This window comes from Pleurodeles waltl, chromosome 5 (genome assembly GCF_031143425.1).
Source record: "Pleurodeles waltl isolate 20211129_DDA chromosome 5, aPleWal1.hap1.20221129, whole genome shotgun sequence".
NCBI lineage: Eukaryota > Metazoa > Chordata > Amphibia > Caudata > Salamandridae > Pleurodeles > Pleurodeles waltl.
This window is the reverse complement of record NC_090444.1, coordinates 1,550,074,271-1,550,088,920: the sequence shown is the minus strand read 5'-3', so window position 1 is coordinate 1,550,088,920 and position 14,650 is coordinate 1,550,074,271. Positions and strand designations below refer to the sequence as shown.

Below are 14,650 nucleotides of genomic sequence, written 5' to 3'. Positions count from 1 at the left end.
AATTAATAATTTTAACTAAGAACCTGATCAGTGGGAAGCTGCTTTAGTATGTCGCATTTTAATTGTAGATTTGAGGTTTGTTTCACCAATCAAGCTGTGTCCTGGACCAAACTCACTATTTTGTATAACCAAGCTGAAGAAAGCGGAAGTCGCTACACAACAGTATATGATGAGATGTTGTTTCATGGTGTTACCTGCCAAATGGATTATGGTTATTGGCACCAGTCTAAGTGGTAATACACAGTTTGGAAGATAAGATTAAGAGGTGACTGCCTTTTCTACAGGGTGTATTTAATCACATAGTAAATAGACTGCGTGTTTACCTCTTGAGTCAGCCTTTTAGATAAGGCTGATACGACGCGCCAAGGATAAGGGTAATTTTGCTGGTTACACAAGAACATGTGTGCACACACGTGTGCATATGTACAGGCTACGCGTAGAAGACTACTGTTGTGAGCAGCCCAGTAACATTGCACAGGCAGCTTGGCACAGTGAGGACTCTGCATGGAAAGGTAATAACCTAGGATAAGTCTTCTGATAGTGGTGTACACTATTAGGGAAAGTCAGTGTGCTTTACTGTTTTAACTATAGTGACACTCCATTATACACATAGGGAGACAACAGCTTTAGGGTTTAGATTTCCTTCTCCTTGGCCTACCTAGACTGTTGACATCTTTAATTCAAGTGTAACCTGTGACAGAAAACTAAATATTCAGCTTCCAAATGATAACGTTACATCTTGTGGGTCATTCAGAATTTTCATATTTTCCTGGTTCAACTGCACATCAGAGTTCGGCATGTTGTCACCCTGCTGTGTCCAGTAATTACATTTTCTCCAACAGCAGGATAAAGCCCGCCCCCACATAAAAGGAGCAATTAACACTACTTCTCCTTGCGCCTGAAGAGCAAAGGGGTGGGGTGGGGTGGGGTGGGTTGGGGTGGAATCCTCTGTATCAATTACCCAGCTGTCACACTGCACCAGGGAAGAGCCTGCCCAAGCCTACTGAACAAAGGAGAGTACCCAGACACCCAGAACCAAACCAACTGGGAGCTGCCATTCAAATTCTAGTGTGAAAGTCCCTGGCAGTGATGGAGCTGAGACCCCTGGATGTAACCTGTGCTTCTTGATGACACCATTTTGGATTATCCCAACATGCTGTGCAGGAGGCTTTGGAGAGAGTGGTGGAGGGGTGATGTAGCACCCCAGTATTGGTTAGGGGTGCTTGTCCTCTGGAACCTTCCTCTCCCCTTTTTAAACGTATGCACTAGGGAAAGACTCCTTGCCTGTGGAGTTTCTACCCACCACACTGCTGGATCCTGGGACTGCCATTGAGAAATGGAAGGAGGAACCCTCTGACCCTCACTCAGGACCCTGGACTCTGCCCAGTTGACCCCAGGACCAGTGTGTATCCCCAAAGGCCAGTGAGACTGGCCCTCTTACTCCCCCTGAGGACCAGTCGGAGGAAGCCCTGGACTTTTCAGCAACCACCAACAAAACCCCAAAGGAGAACTAGCAGAGGGATAAAGAAGGACCAGCTTTTGGAGGACTGCACAACTTTGGAGATGAGAAGGATTATTGCAACTGCCCTTTGTGAATAGAGTTCACCACAGGAGTAAAAATGAACCCAGGATCTTAAAAACTGACCGAACGGGCCCGAGTTATGTCATTTTAAAGTTTAGCAACCTTTGACATTCTCTGCCACCGAGTACGTTGGGCTGCGCCGCTGGTCTGGTAAATTCCCCAAGGGTTGTCCAGGGTCTGGTGGACGGTACAAAGATGCTGGAAATTGTTGTGTTGGGGACATTACATACATAGGGCCCCTTCCCCATTCTCCTGCCTCACCCATGGACCCCATCTTCCGAGCAGACTCATATTATAGGGGCCAGGGCCCCATCCCTGACCCCCGCAGACTTTCATGGACGGGGAAGTGCCATTGCGCTTTCCCGTCTGTAATTTCAAAGATGGAGGAAGCACCATTGAACTCCCTCCACAGGAGGCAGAGGTGGCTAGGAACACCATCCTTGGGCCTTGGGAATCCACTGCCCCGCCATAAGTCTTCCCACTGGAGCGGGCAGTCACAACAAATAATTGCCAACTCCTGCGGCCGCACAAAGGTGAGGGCAGCTGGGGACGGGCTCGCCAAGCTGCCCTCCTACATTGGTCATCTCTGGGGTGCTGGTTGGGACTGGGTACCTCCTAACAGAAGGGAAAACACAGTGTGAGTTCATGCCTAAAGGAGAAATCAATGGACAAATTGATGCGGCTCCCTGCGCAGTGGGAGAGCTGCTGCTATGATATGCATCAGGCATCAAAAACTCACCACATACAGCCTGATTACAACTTTGGCGGAGGGGATTAATCCATCCCAAATGAACCGGATATCCCGCCCACTGTATTAAAAGTCCTTTATATCATAAGAACTCGTAATACAGTGGTCGGGATATCCGTCACATTTGGGACAGATTAACCCCCTCCGCCAAAGTTGTAATCAGGCCCACAATGCCTTGCGGGGCATTCTACTTAAAACATATTTTCGCCTATAACTTTGCATGTGGTGACGCTAGGATGTTGGGACCACCACCAAACTGTTCAGCACAACATGCTCTCCCTAGCCAATCCATCTTCTGGGTCCCCACCCTAAGATGGAAAGGACCCCAAAATCAACTATCCCTGGTTTTACTTGTATTTTTAAGCTCTCCCACAGTGCGAGCTTTGCTCTACAGTTGGTAGTAGTTTGTCCTTTAAGATCCTTGTGTATGGTAACATTTTGAAGGTCTGGATGGTCTAAGAATGTGTAATGCCCTATGATCTTTAGGGGTTGATTGTATGGTTACAAGGTAATGCTTTTTTACCTTGCTTTTTACATGTGCTAGGCACTCTAGGGGCTGAATGTATGGTTACATTTCAAATGCATTTTTCCATGCTGTTTTCATGTGCTTATGCCCTTCAAGGACTAAGTATCTGGTTACACTGCAACTTTGTTTTTGTTTTTTTTACCGTGCTGTTTTCATGTGATTATGCCCGCTAGGGACTGAATGTATGGTTACACTACAATGTTTTTCAACATGTCTACACCATCTAGGGGCTGAATACATGATCACACCACAATGTTCTTTCACCATGCTATTTTTATTGTGATGTCCCCTAGTGGCTTTTTCTGACCATTGCAGTCTGATGCCAAGGATTTGATAGAATGTACAAACACATTGTTTATTTCTGCTAAATGATTTTATAGATTTTTCATGGGAATTGCATTTGCTTATCGTAATTATGACAATGATTCCTAACAAAGTAATAGAATTATTACTCAATGACTGTTGAAACTCACTTGATATATTTGGGTGGCCTCTTTAGAGGGTCACCCATGGTTACACAATGTCATCTATGGTAAATACCTTACGCCAATTAATGTTTGGAAATTACTGTGTAGTATTTAGGTGTCTGTGTGTAATAAATGTAAGTTTCTTTTTCTAAAGAAAAAGTACTGACTGGACAATCATTTACTTAGTCTTTTTATTGCGTGGTGGTTTAGGACCAAACCACAAGGGCGCTTTTAAAATTATGGTTTGCAAGTCTCTTGCAGTGATGTCAGTGAGGAGTGGAGCTGAGACCCCCAGTAGCTGATGTGACCAGTGGCTCCTTGATGATGCCTTTTTGGGTTGCCCCAACACGCTATGCAGGAGGGTTAGGGCAGGTGATGTGGCACCCCAGAAGTGCCTAACTTCTGGAACCTTCCTCTCTTTTTTATAAACTCTTGAAACCAGGGGAAGACTCTCTCTTGCCTGCTGATTTTCTACCCACCACGCGGCTGGATCCTGGGACTGCCATGGAGAACTAAAAGGAGAAACCCCTTGATCCCCACTCAAGACCCGGGACTCTGTTCAGTTGACCAGTGTGTCTCCCAAAGGGCAGATGAGGCGGGCCCCATTCCTCCCCATGAAGACTAGTTGAGGGATGCCCTGGACTTTTCTGCATCCACCAACAAAGCCTTAAAGGAGAACTGGATCAGGGAGCCAGGAGGACCAGCTTATGGAGTACTGCACCACTTTGGAGCTAAGGAGGGTGGTTGAACTTGGTGGATAGGGCTTGCCACCAGAAGCAAAATGAGCCAGAGATTGTCAAGAAAATCAAGTTATGGGACTTTAAAGTTTGGCACCCTTTGACTTTCTCTGCCGCTGAACACGTGGGACTTCGTAGCAGGTCCTGTAAATTCCCCTGGGATGGGCTAGGGCCTGAGGGAAGGAGCAAGAAGGCTAGAAATTGTCATGCTGGGGAGAGGGTGTGCATGGGACTCTCTCCCCTTGCTCCTGCCATACCCAGGGATCACATTCCCTGGGTGGACTCATAATACAGGGGGAGGGACCCCATCCATGACGCCCATGGACTTCTGTGGATGGGGAAGCACCATTGCGCTTCACTGGGATTTGAAGGATGGGGGTAGTGACTTTGCGCTCCCTCTACAGGAGGCAAAGGGAGCCCGGGAACCCATCTGCCATCATGGCACGTCTGCCCACTGGAACCGGGAGACACAAAAAAGGATTGCTCGCTCATGTGGCCACACGCAGGAGTGCAGGTCATGTGGGAAGCCGGCGTGGGCAGCCGGGTGGGCTCCCCGAGCTGCCCCCTATAGTGGCATTTATGGGGTTTCTGGGCGGGATGAGGCACCCTCTTCCAAAGGGGAAATATCAGCACAAGGCTGCGACCAAAGGAGAAGTCAATGGAGAAATTGAAGCGGCTCTCCCCAGTGCAGTGGGAGAGCCGCTACTATGATATGCATGATGTACCAAAACTCACTGCATAAAGCCTTGAGGGGCATTCTACTTTAAACACATTTTTGTCCATAGCTTTGCCTGTGGTGGTCCTAGAATGTTAGGGCCACCACAAAAATGTTCAGCACATCACGTTCTAAGTGGGAGGGACACCAAAATCAGCACCTCCCCTGGTTTTACTTGTATTTTCAAGCTCTCCTGTGGTGTGAGCTTTTCTTCCACAGTTGGGAGTAGTCTACTTTTTTGGGGTCTTGTGTATGGTAAGATTTTGAAAGGCCTGGATGCACTATGTCCTCTAGGGGTTGATTGCATGATTACATTGTAATGTTTTCTCATGTTGTTATGCCCTCTAAGGGCTTAATGTATGGTTAAATTGCAATTATTTTTTACCATGCTGTTTTCATGTGCTTATGCCCTTTAGGGGCTGAATGTCTGGTTGAACTGCTGTTCTCAACTGCTGTTTTCATGTGGTTATGCCCTCTAGGGGCTGAATGTATGGTTACACTGTAATGCTTTTCACCATGCTCACACCCTCTAGAGGCTGATCATTTGATCACACCACAACGTTCTTTCACCATGCCATATTATGATACCCCTTAGGGGCTTTTTCCAACCATTACAGTCTAATTCCAAAGATATGATAAAATGTACAAACACAACGTTTATTTTTTGTTAAATGATTTTGTTTGGTTTTCCTGGTGATTGTATATGTGTGTTGATCTGTCAGTATCGCAATTATGACAATGATCCATATGAAAGTAATATAATTATTACTCAATGACTGTTGAAACTCACTGGGTATGTTTGTGTGACCCATCTAGGGGCTCACCAGTGGTTACACAATGTTATCTATGGTTCGTTCCAACAGCCAATGTATATTTGTACATTACTGCACAGTATTTAGTAGCGTGTATGTAATAAATGTACTTCTCATTTTCTAAAGAAAAAGTACTGCTTGGACAATCATTTACTGAGTGTTGTTATTGTGTGCCAGTGATTGGTGATTACTGGCCCACACTACCTCCTTTGAGTAGGCCCTCAGACTGCATCACCTCGCTACCTTGTGAGAGTCAAGCACCACAATGGGGTATTTGGTTCCACTGAGGACAACTGAGTAACTATTACTTGTACTGGTCACACAACTTATCGCCAGTTTCCAACAATTTTGTTTCTACTTTTAGTTACTTCAGTAACATGATCAGGAATTATTACTTTCTTTATGTGTAAAAATGATAGTCTGCTCCTTGCATCTCGGCGGTCTAGGTGACTAGGTAACGTTACTGAATGTGGAAGCTATTTGGGTGCCTGTCCATGCAAATTGTATTCATGCTCTGTGTGCACCCATCTGCATGCATGAGGGTATTATGGGAACTTTTATTGTTATTTTTTTCCCTCTGACAACATCCTACAAATCGTACAAAGGTCTGTGACCATGCACCCACTGAGCTTGTGCCAAACCGGCAGACAGTGCCTATTTCAACGGCTCCTTGAAGTGCTGTCAATGCAACCAGGAGGCCGAATAAAAGAGATGGAGTGGTCTATGATCTACATGTCACACAAAACATAGTTCAACCCCTATAGATATGTGAATAGTGAAGTTCCTTACAACAGTCATCCATTTCTACCACTGCTACAGTAGTACTGATTATCAGGTTTTATTAATGTATGCTACAGTAGGTTTTCTAGTGAAATGATACAACTATAAAATAAGTGTTAAACATGTATGACACCTTTTTAAATCTAGAAATAATGCAAACAGAAATGCCAGTTTAAAATGAAGATTCTTACAATAATAAAAAACTTCCATCAAAACATTAGTATAAATAAATTAACAGGGCAACAACAGTGAGTCAATAACTATATCATAGAAAAAGGAATATATGTCAACATTCAGCTGCTAAGCACAAAAAAGGGCCATGTTTAGAAAGATAAACATAAAATATTTAACACACTAAAGAAGAAAACAGGAGGACCAGCCCAGGTAGAGTTCTGCAAGGTACTGATAGAGTGCCCTTCTCTACGGGTCTTTGGGGGCTGGCTGAAGCCCTGAAGGACCAAGACACCTCTGCTGATCACCTCATTGGTATTTATATTGAGTCTATGGTACCTGAGGCTGGGTCAGTCAGAGTGTTGGTGGCCCACTAGTGCTATCTGGCCTTAGTATTCGAGCTGGCTCATGACAGCTCTTTGGCAGAACATCTGGAGGAGGCATGAGCTACTTCTATTTGTCCTATATCAGGGCCAAGGTAGATGCGCTCTGCCAGTACTGTATGACTTCTCAGGCCTGCAGCATGTCAGGAGGGGAAGGCAGGGCTCCTCTCCAGAAGCTCCTTGTAGTATAGACCCCCTTTGAGAGGGAAAGGATGGACATAGTCAGCCTCTTGACACTAAAACATCCCTAGTGAACATGTTTATCCTGGTATCAGTAAACCATGCCAACCAGAACTCTACAGCTATACTCTCAAGGACAGTGACTGTGCCTCTAGTGGCCAGGAAACTGATGGGAATATTTACCCAAATAGAAGTTCTCAAGGAAATAGTGTAAAAGAGGGGGAAAAACTTCATATCAGGATACACAAAGTTGATGTGGGATTAATGGGGGATTGCCTATAAACTCTCCCCACCCTCCACAGCCAATGGGCTTGTAGAGAGCTTCAATAAGACCCTGAGTGGGATGATAATGGGTGTCTCTGAAATAATAATACAATATCTTACAAGGAGGATGTAAAAACAGTTTCCAGGTGAGATTCATTAGAACTCATTTTTTGGATGTCCACTAAGATAGCAATTGCTGTGTAAAACCATGTTGTGTTTAGTAAGAAAATGGGAATTAAAAAGCTCATGTGCTTAAGGGTCAGTTAATGAAAGTTACCAGATTTGAAGATGAGACAAAGTAATAGCCAACAAATAACACTGGTACTGAAACACACAATACCTCCTAGATTGCCATATTAATAATATAACAGGATTTACTATGCTGCAATAAAAAGTTCACAATGGGCTCTTCAGACATCAAGTGTTATTACCTGATATATACATTTGCCTCACCCCAGTATTGAAATGTTTTCACTCATGGACTTCGGAACACTTGAAAGCAGGGTACCTTGACAATACACAATTCATCTTTCATCAACAGTGTCTCTCAAGCAGTGATAATTATTATTAACTTTAGTTAACAATAATACAAGCTATCAAATCCATCCCAGTAGAATGCCCAAAGTTAAAATGTATGAATTACCAAAACACCTTGCAGAGTACCCTTTCAGTTATTTCATTTCAGCAGCTTTTCAATGTCTATCAAGTTGATTAACTGAAAGTTTTCAGTTCTGCATATTCTCGTAGTTTATGTATAGGAACAAACAAGCAATTGAGGGTAGGGCGATGGAAATAAAGTCATTTATTAAGGTGAATCCCTTAGTTCTTTCTCGATAGTCATTGAATTTAATGTTTTGTTCTATAGTACTCTATAGTTGAGTACTAATATTCAACATTTTATTTAACAACAATTAGCATGGCAAAAACGTCTATGAACAGAAACCAACTCATGACATATCAGACAGTCAGTATAATTCACTGAGTCTGAGATGACTGGAAGTCTCATATTACCAAGATTGTGATAAACTTGAAATGCCTATCTGCAGTAGGTTTGCCATGGAAAGGCCCTGCATAATGCACAGAACCAGCTAGAATGAAACTCTAATCAACACGCCCAGTTTCTCAGTATCCTTACCTTTTGTATTCTCTTATTCTCTTACACGATCGCTTACCTTTACTGACTGTTCGGGTTAACAAAATGGCACAATTTGATGAGGCATTTATACATTTTCAAATGGCTATTTGAAGGACCAATTTATGATTGAAATTATGAGATTCCCAGCCTTTTTGCTGAGAAATATGAGACTCAGACGAACCATATCATCAATCAATTTAGTCATAAGGTTCACTTTGACTGTGTTTGTCCCATCAGCAAGCACTGCCCTTTGAGGCAAACAGTTCTTCCACCTTTAGCATTTATGGCGGCAAGCATTCCGAAACAGCTACAAGGTGTCATGCAGCACTAACTGCAAAAAGCAAACACAAATACAATATCATTTCACACAGAAAAAGCTCTTCTTTAGCCTTTTTTAACAACTTTGCATTAGAGTAACAACACTAATATGAATGCTGATGAAAGAGTGCCCTTGGACATTGTCCTTCTCTAATGTTTTTCCTGTTTGTGGTCAAAGAAATCGAATTGTGAAGCTATGAGGATGTGGGACCTGGGATATCATATGAACTCTAGCTCAGCCAGTGCTTAGTTTGGTAAAGAATAAATGCAACCAGTAGCTCAAATTACCACGTGGTTCAGCTCCTACATAGGTAAGAAAAGCAAGGGTCCCTAAGAAAATATTGGTTTCTGTGAGAAATTCTAAACGTATTTTACGTTGCAAGCAGAATGCGTTTGCCAGAGGGAAATTCTGCATGTACAAAACGCAGTCCCAAAGATGACATTTCCATAACATAGTCAAGGACTTAAAGCTGAAAAAAGTCAAAGCTAATTCATAGAGCATTTTTAAGGGAAGTGGTTCGACTGGAGCCTAATGGGCCACAACCAAGGCGGTTGGGGCCTTTCACCACTTCTGTCCCATGAACTGACTTACTATGGCAACGAAAACTAAGCACCATGTAAATCCTTTCAACACCTCACCCTCAGGTTAGAGGGATGACCTGTCTATGGATACATAATGAGGGCAGAGAATCAGCACTCAGACATAGCCAAACAGAGCAAAATAATAACTATCCAATCCAGTGCTTATCCTAAGGAAAAAGAGAAGTACTTTATTAGCTGCTACACAGTACTAATACTACACAAAAATGACATAAACATGTGGACAGTGATCTACTTATTTTCTACAGGAAAATGAACTACAATAATTTGAAAGGCTTACAGTGAAAGTGCAAGCATATTGCTAGAGTATGGCCTTTAGATTCTCAGTGGACAGAGATCACTGGCAGTGTCAGCAATAAGGGTGGGCAGAATGTTTTGTTCTATCTGCGGAATTGGTGGAATTTTGGTCAGTCCACGTTACTAGTTCAAGTGAAGTTCTGACCAAATCCTGTTTATCATCACATTGTGGAATTTTTCTCATGCAGGGCTCCGAAAATGCGAGCAAGATTTGGTGTCATTTTGTAACATGGGCGGTCAGAGGGCTGCCACTTGAAAAGCAACTGGCTAATTTTCAGTGCTGTTCACTTTATCAGTGCTCAATCTGGATGTTTGCGGGACGCCACAGAATCTCTCAGAGTTTTTATGTAACTCTATGGAATTCAGAGGAGTGAAACTCTGCGGTTTCTGCCTACCCCTAGTCAGCACCAGTTGCCAACCCTCAAGAACAGCACATGGAGAAAGTGGGCTCCAATCAAGTTATTCTTGTCAGTTATGTCAGTATGTGGTGGAACAAAGTGACACCCACATCAGCACTCAACGTCAACTCCTGCAACATCCCACCAGCCGGCAATGAACACAAGCAATGGACATACTCTTGCTTCTCATAATGGCAGCATGTTAGATGCAATTAGGAGATGCATGGTAATAACTCAAGTACTTGTGTTGGCTCCTGTGACACTTTCTTGTCAAAGGAAGACAAAAGACAATGGTTAAACTGTCCTCTCTTTGGCGCAGCTCACCAGATGTGATTATGGATATGCAACAGCACTTTGGATCTTTCCGTGACAAATTGCGTGACACTCTGAGCAGTCACCTCTTGTCACGCTCAGGATGCGGCGCGTAGCAGTAGGACGCGCGCGCCCCTAGCCTTTCCTATCTCTGTCGAGACCCCAAATTGGGCATGAAGCATTGCTTCTGCATTGGGGCACCGGGCCCCCTTTAGTTCCTGCCTCTCCCCACTTTCCCTTTTCTTCCCCACTTACCTTCTATTTCTTTTTCCTTCTTTTCTGTTGTCCTCATTTTCTTCCTAACTTATGCCTTTCTTTCCTACCCATGATTCCCTTCTCTTTCCCAGCATGCCTTCCATTTCCCTGCATGCTTTGGACCCTTATTTAATATGGTGCTTTTTCTATAGAACTCTATGACATGATCCTAATCCAATATGGCGACTTTTACTTCCTGTCGGTCACTTCCTGTTCTTTGGGTATATAAGGTGTGTGATTCCTTTTCTCTTTGCGCTGCAACACTTCCTTTGGGTGGTGATCTTCGCTCTTCCGCGTCAGATACTGATTTTCTGATCCTGCTCCAGCTTTTTCCTGGTCATTTATGACTTTTTGTTCTGATTTATTTTTACCTTTATTTTTGTTTCAGGAGTTTATTTTTCGAGGTTTTTCCCCTTTTGGTTTTTTTTCCTCAGGGACTCCTTTTGGAGGGCATGGACTGCCTTTGGCGTCCCCTCCGTCAGCAGCACCGTGGCTACCAGAAAGGGTTGCCCCTATTTGGGTCAAGGCAGAAACTACAAGAACCTCGCCACACTTCCAGTGGGCCACAGACATAGACTATGAGTAGGTAGTAACAGATTGCAGCGCCCAACAAACCAGACCTCGTCAAGCAGAATGGAAGATACTGTAACAGCAGCTGCAGACCCTGACCAGTCCCTACTCGTAACTATTCAGCAACAGGCCCAGGAACTGCAACAATTAAGAAATTAAAATGTGGCTTTACGACAAGCCTTGGCATCCCGAAGTACTGATGTTCCTACTGTCTCTAGTATAACTCCTCGGTTTTCAGGAGACCCAAATAAGCTGCGAGAGTTTGTGGATGCTCTGACTGTCTACTTTGCTTTCAGACCCACACAATTTTCACACAAGAAGACGAAGATGGGTATCTCAACAGTGCATTATCAGGACCTGCCTTGGCCTGGGTGGCTCCGATAGTAGCCTCCAATGACCAGGTGTTGTCTGATTACTCAGCCTTTGTGAACAGATTCAAACAAATGTTTGAACACCCAGGATTGGAAGCATCAGCTGAAGAAGCGCTCTCTGATATTCAACAAGGCACTCAAGATGTTCTCCAATACATCACACGCTTCAGACAATTGGTGGCCAAGACAACTTGGGTAGAGCGTACTCTGGTAACTCTGTTTTACAGATGGATGCAAGAAGAAATTAAAGATGAACTAGTACACTCTACCTTAGTAGAAAATCTTCGAGGTCTGATGGATTTAGCTCTCTCTATAGAATATTGTCTCCAAGAACGTCATCTGGAGAAAAGAAAGAGTTGAGGACCTTCCCAGCCAAGCACCTCACATGTCTTTGTACATTGTCCTGAAGAACCTTGACCTATATCTGGAGAGACCGAAGGAGAACCTATGCAGGTCGATACTGCTTGTGGTCCACTCTCAACCAGAGAACGTGAAGAGAGATGGAGAAGAAGATTGTGCCTTTATTGTGGTGATGCTGGTCATCTGCTCTGTACTTGTCCAGTTTGTCCTATGAAGACTTCGGGAACCGCTACTTCCTGTCCTCTGTGAGAAGGGAGGGGACAGGATCTTCTGCAATACCTTCCATCAGTTCTTCCAAGGAAAATGACACTATCTTATTTATGTTATCTGTTATCCTGCAATTACCTAATGGTCGTGAAGAAAGAACCCTGGCATTATTAGACTGTGGAGCTAGTGGCATTTATTTAGAGATGACCTGGGATAAAACATTACAAATTCCAACACTGCCTAAAGATGTTCCAGAACAAGTGCACACTGTATATGGATCCCTATTATCCTCCGGTCCTGTTACTACTACCACTTCGATTTTAGGTCTGCACTTTGGAAAACATCAAGAACATGTATCCTTTGATTTAATTTCCTCCCCCAATCATTCTATAATCTTAGGGATTCCATGGTTCATCAGACACAATCCATATATTAACTGGGAAACCAGAACCATTTCTCTGTCTTCTCAGTTCTGTCACCATCATTGTTATGCCTCGGACAACTATTGGTCTCCCAAAAAGATAATAACCTCAGAACCAAATGTCAGACTTTCCATAAATGCAGTCCAGGTGGTACCAAGCAAATATTTGGAATTTCAAGACATATTTCAAAAACCATCTAAGCCCATATTACCTCCACACAGAGACTATGATTGTGCTATTCCCCTGGAACCTGGAGCAATTGTTCCTTTTGGGAGAATGTATTCTCTCACTGAGCCAGAAAGAAAGATTCTCAAGGATTATCTTCAATAAAATCTACACAGTGGTCTTATTACACCATCTCCTTCTCCGGCGGGGGCTCCCCTCTTCTTCGTACCTAAAAAGATGAAAAATCTTCGCCCCTGTATAGACTTCCGTGGATTAAATAAAATCACCATAAAAGATCATTATCCACTGCCCCTAATCAAAGAAATTCTGGAGACTGTCAGAGGGGCACAAAAGTTCACAAAATTAGATCTTCACGGAGCCTATCATCTTTGGCGTATGAAGGAGGGAGATGAGTGGAAGACTGCCTTTTGGACTCCTTTTGGACATTATGAATTGAGGTAATGCCTTTTGGCTGAACTAAACCCCCCTCAGTGTTTCAAAGAGTTATGGATTCCATATTCTCCGATTTGTTAAACCACACTGTAGTGATTTATTTGGACGATATTCTCATATATTCCAGATGCCCTGAACTTCATTCCACACATGTTAAGCAAGTCTTAAATAGACTCAGGCCACTTCAACTTTAATGTAAACCGGAGAAATGCGAATTTGATAAAACTAAGGTGAAGTATTTAGGCTATCCTATCAGTCCAATTGGTATCTCTATGGATCCTGAAAATGTTCACGCCATTTTAGATTGGCCATCCCCTTCATCAATCAAGAAAACTCAATGTTTCTTAGGGCTGGCCAGCTTCTACCGTCAATTTATCCTGGACTTTGCAAAACAAAGCAGTCAAATTACACAAACTCGCAAAAAAAGAGAGTCTGAGAAACAGGTTCATCTGGACAGACACAGCTGAGACTGCTTTTCAAAACCTAAAACAGGCCTTCACCCAAGCACCCATACTAAGACATCCAGACACCAATAAACAATTTATTGTTGTTATGGAGGCTTCTGAAAGAGCCATCAGGCAGTATTACTTCAACAACAAGACAACAATGGTTTAGAACATCAATCTTTTATCTATCCCATGTGCTCTCTGATTGTGAACATTATTCAGTACTGGAAAGGGAACTGCTGGCTCTAAAGTCTGCCTGCCAAGAATGGAGTCAATTTTTCATGGGTTCTAAGGAGCCTTTTGAAGTAAGAACAGACCATCATAATCTACAATGCTTATGCAATTTTCAGAGCCGAAACAGTCGTCAGGCTCATTGGGCCTTTTTCTTTAGTCAGTACGATTTCTATGTTACCTATATTCAAGGTTCTCAAAACATTCTGGTCGATGCCCTATCTCACCGTTATTCCGATAATGCTTATTCCCCGTCACCATATCTACTTGAACCAGACAAGATCCTTAGTGTAGTTCAGTCATTCCTAGATGAAATACAATCTGAATATTAAGCCCTTTCAGAACAAGAGCTAAAGGATCTGCGTCCCAAGATACGCAAACCTAAAGGATACTACTATCACAAGGACACCTTATTTCTCCCTTCTAAAAAAGTGCAAGATAGGGCACTTCAGATGTGTCATGATTCCCCAGTAGCTGGTCATTGAGGTATTAAAGCCACTCAGGAATTACTTCTTCAATCCTTTTGGTGGCCTATGTTGAAACAAGATGCCGAAAGATACGTAAAATCTTGTCTTATTGGTGCTCAAGTGAAAGTACTCCGTACTAGGCCTGCAAGATTACTTCAGCTATTACCAGTTCCACCAGCTCCTTGGCACACGATATCAACCGATTTTATGTGTTCATTACCTCCATCAGCCGGAAAACAAGTTATAATGGTAACAGTAGATTCTTTTACTATGATGGC

The 14,650-nt window shown here is 43.2% G+C and overlaps 1 protein-coding gene across 2 annotated transcripts in view; it reads right to left on the bottom strand.

Moving 5' to 3' along the window:
* The window catches only part of SNTG2 (syntrophin gamma 2), a 2,000,310-nt gene that overhangs the window by 426,046 nt on the left and 1,559,614 nt on the right, over positions 1 to 14,650 (bottom strand). The gene's annotated exons all lie outside the window — the stretch shown is intronic.